The following is a 4,392-nucleotide window of genomic DNA, read 5'->3' as shown; positions in this document are numbered from 1 at the left end:
TCTGACTGTCAGGAAGTTCTTCCTAATGTTTAGCTGAAAACTCTTCACGATCACCCAACTGTGGCATTGTTGAGCTGGAAGTGCTCGTTTAGAAGAACGATCGGTTCATCATATTTCCAAAGGGCAGCCCTTTTGGCCTGCTGCAGAACAACCGGATTCAAGTACAGTAGCACCTGAGAGACCAACTGGATTTTTGAGGTAATCTTGGTAATTTTATACCCCAGAAAACATTTTGGTCCCTAAGGTGCTACTGGACTTGAATTCACATCATTTATAAGGCTAAGAATCCAGCCAGCGATACCTGCAGGGGGTAACCGTATATTGTTCCTCAGTTTTTGTTGGCAATTCATTCTAATTGAACCAGTTTGGTGTAGTGGTTAAGTGCGCGGACTCTAATCTGGCTGGATGACCTTGGGCAAGCCATAGTTTTGATAAGAGCTGTTCTTGAAAAAGAGCAGTTTCTGTCAAGAGCTCTCTCAGCCCCACCCACCTCACAGGGTGTCTGTTGTGAGGAGGGGAAGGGAAAGGAGTTTGTAAGCTGTTCTGAGACACCTTTGGGTAGTGAAGGGTGGGGTATAAATCCAATCTCTCCTCTCTCTCTCTCCTCTCCTAATGGTCAAATCACTTCTATGTTGACATATTCGCTGCCTTCTGTTATATGTTCTCAATTGCAACACTTAAGATGGCTGCCCTTCCCTGATAGCTCAGGCTAACTCAATCTCGTCAGCTCACAGAAGCTAAGCAGGGTCAGCTTGGCTCATATTTGGATGGGAGACATCCAAGGAATACCAGGGCCGTGACCCCAAAAAAATTGCCCCCCCAAATACAGCATAGCGGGGCTCTTCATTGCGGTGACCTACCAACACCTTTGCTGGTGGCCACCAAGTGCTTTTGGAAAGTGGGTGGGGCCTACATCCAAGGAATACCAGGGCCGTGACCCAAAAAAAATTGCCCCCCCCCAAATACAGCATAGCAGAGCTCTTCATTGTGGTGACCCACCAATGCCTTTGCTGGTGTCCACCAAGTGATTTTGGAAAGTGGGTGGGGCCACGTGGAGGTTTTGCCCAGCTTTTGATTGGTTATGCAGATTGTTAAAAACGTTGCTTTGGCGGCAGCCACTACCACAAAACAAGTGACTGATGGTAAGCTGGGGCAGCCGTTTTGTAGCTGGCTCTACCTCCGGCAGCAGCCATTTTACGGCGGCCATTTTGTAGCTGCTCCACCAGGCTGTGTCAGAATTCCAAAAGTCCCTGCAGGCTCGAAAAGGGTGGGGGCCCCCGTGCCATAGGAGGGAGTTCTGTGTTGAGGCAGGGGATCAGGTGACACGACCTCATCCCCTTGGGTTTTGGTCATGTGGAGATGGTTTCCAGTACAGCTATGCATTATAAGAGTCTTTCAACACAGGATTTTGGGACTTGCTGGGGAAATTCTCATGCTTCCAGGTGCTCCTGACAGATTTCCCCACAGGCTTCAAACTTATATATATTCCCTAGGCCCCCTGCCCTCAAAAGGGGTCACTTGATTGGGACAGTTGGATTATGCTGAAACATCCCTAGTCCCCCTGCCCTCAAAAGGGGTCACTCGATTGGGACAGTTGGATTATGCTGAAACAATTGAGCGGTTTGCAACCAAGCTCCATAGTCCTCCCCCCTCTTGTTTTTACTGTCAAGTTACAGTTGACTCATACTGACCCTGTAGGGTTTTCAAGGCAGAGGTGGTTTGCCATTTCCTGCCTCTGTGTCGGGACCCTGGTATTCCTTGGGGGGTCTCCCATCGAAATACTACCCAGGACTGACCCTGCTTAGCTTCCAAGGTCTGACATGATCAGGGCCTCCATAGTCATATACATCCATTTTTCCAAGTCCCCAACGTAATTTCATAATTAAGTAATTGCAGGTTATAATTTTAGCTTCCTGTACATGAGCTTTCTTTGTTATTACTCATCCTGGAACTTACCGAAGTCATCCTTTTTTCTCTGTGCGCGAATTAAATAAATCAGAGAAAACTAGAGGAATCACACACTTCTAATTGGGCAGTAGGCGTCTTGTCAAAATTGGGGAAGCCAGTTGTTCAAACGCGTCCCCCGGAAACGAAGAAGATGGGAATAGATCCTGCCTAAGTGATGTTTTCATGCATCTTAAGAGGAGCGCATGAGAAAAAGAGCGCCCGAGTGCCAACCTCAATCTCGGATGTTCTAAACCAAGTGTTTAGAAATGCTAAATCACTCTTGACAGGCAAGAGCCAGGCTGACACAGCTTCAAAGAAATATATGTCTCTCAAACAGTCAGGAGGAAGACCTTGGTGCATCAATTTTCCTCCGTTGACTGACAGGATTGTGTCCAGATTCTGTGAAGTTAGCCGGTCGTGATGAATCTACTTGTGAAGCGCCCACAGGCCTGTTTAGCTGAAGAAGGCCGAAGGGAGTCTCTTGGCAGGAAGTGGAGGCCACTTAATAGCAGGTCATCTCCTCAAATGCTTTCCTCTCAGGGTTTTTTTGTTGTTGTTGTTCTGAAAAAGGCCACCGTTTCATTAAAGACGTTATTTCTGTTTGTTTAAAATAAGCACAATATCTGGCTAACCCTCGAGTGGGTATCTCGAGCCACAAGTGTCTTAGAAAGGGAGTGGGACGACGTGAGGACTCTTAAAAATCTATCAGGGACACTTTCCGTTTTCTGCAGGAAACGTTCAGGAAATGGCTTCTCCGTACATGGCATTTTAACTCTGTGCGAAGGCAGTTGGAGACACTCTAATTCAGACCCCAGCTGGGAAGCTTACTTGATGGTCTTGGGCCAGTCATGGTCTCCCGTTGACAGTGTTGCTGTGGAAGTAAAAAGGAATAGGCCCCATGAATGCTACTCCGTGCCCCCTGCAGGGAGGGCAGATGTCATATACTGTCTGGAGCAATGCTCTCTCTAAGCTGTGGAGTCTTGTGAGCAAAAACTCTACTCGCGAGCTCTACTTTGTGAGCGACTGGCATGAAAGTTGTGAGCAAGCAATTTGGCTAGTGCATAAATTAGTTTGCTCTGGAGCCATCCTTCCTAAGCTAAGACAACAATGCGTGAGCCGGGGGCTAAAATAATGTGAGCTGGCTCACACTGACTCAGCTTAGAGGGAACACCGGTCTGGAGTTTGCATGGTTTGGGTGGATTGGCATGGGACCACCTTTGATGATTCCTTCAAGCCGGGCACACCGTGTGTTGCATTGGAAGGGCTCAGAGCTCAGTGGTCTGAGGTTCATTTCTGAGCATCTCCATTTAAAAAAAGAGAACTCCACGACGAGGGAAGATTTTTCTCCACCTGAAATCTCGAAGAGCCATTGATAGTAATTGGAGATGATTATGAGCTATAGATCTGTGTGGTACTTATGGCTCTAGATTATGAGCTATAGGCCTGTGTGGTACTTATGGCTCTTCTTGGTATTTGTTATGTACGTGGACCACCTCCAGGGGTCCGCGGAAAGGCCAGAGCTTGGATCTGAGAACAAAAGAAACCTCAGATCCTAGATTCCCCAGCCCCAACCCATAGCCACCTTGGCGGGACATTCAAACCCTCCAATGGGAGCGGGGGGATGCTGGTGGATATGTATCTAGTTGGCCCTGTTGGCCATTAGTCCTCAGTCTTTGTCTATGTGAAGTACAATAAACGTGTGCAACAGTATGTCGTCGTCCGAGTCCTCCATGCGGCGAACCCAGTACTTTTCAGTATTGTTCCCCGATATAGCATCTGCTTCATGTTTCTGGAAAGGAGGAGGAGGAGATTGGATTTATACCCCGCCCTTCACTACCCAAAGGTGTCTCAGAGTGGCTCACAAACTCCTTTCCCTTCCCCTCCCCACAACAGACACCCTGGGAGGTCGGTGGGGCTGAGAGAGCTCTGAGAAAGCTGCTCTTTTGAGAGCAACTCTGACAGAATTACGGCTTGCCCAAGGTCATCCAGCCAGGTGCAAGTGGAGGAGTGGGGAATCAAAGCCATTCTTCCCAGATCAGAGTCCACGCACTTAACCACGACACCAAACTAGAATCCATCGTGGGATGGAGTGGACACTGGCACTGGAAACCTTGGTGGTGGGGGAGGGTGTCATTAAGTCACAGACAACTCATGGTGACCCCATCGCGTTTCCCTGCCTCAGACAACTCATGGTGACCCCATCGCGTTTCCCTGTTTCCCAGATCAGAGTCCACGCACTTAACCATGACACCAAACTAGAATCCATCGTGGGATGGAGTGGACACTGGCACTGGAAACCTTGGTGGTGGGGGAGGGTGTCATCAAGTCACAGACAACTCATGGTGACCCCATCGCGTTTCCCTGCCTCTGCGTGGCAACCCCAGACTTCCTGGGTGGTCTCCCGTCCAAGTACCTACCAAATGTTATGCCAGAACAATATGTTGT

The sequence above is a fragment of the Gekko japonicus genome, unplaced genomic scaffold (assembly GCF_001447785.1).
Source record: "Gekko japonicus isolate JY-2015 unplaced genomic scaffold, Gekko_japonicus_V1.1 scaffold2036, whole genome shotgun sequence".
Taxonomy (NCBI): Eukaryota; Metazoa; Chordata; class Lepidosauria; order Squamata; family Gekkonidae; genus Gekko; species Gekko japonicus.
This window is presented reverse-complemented; position numbering follows the sequence as displayed.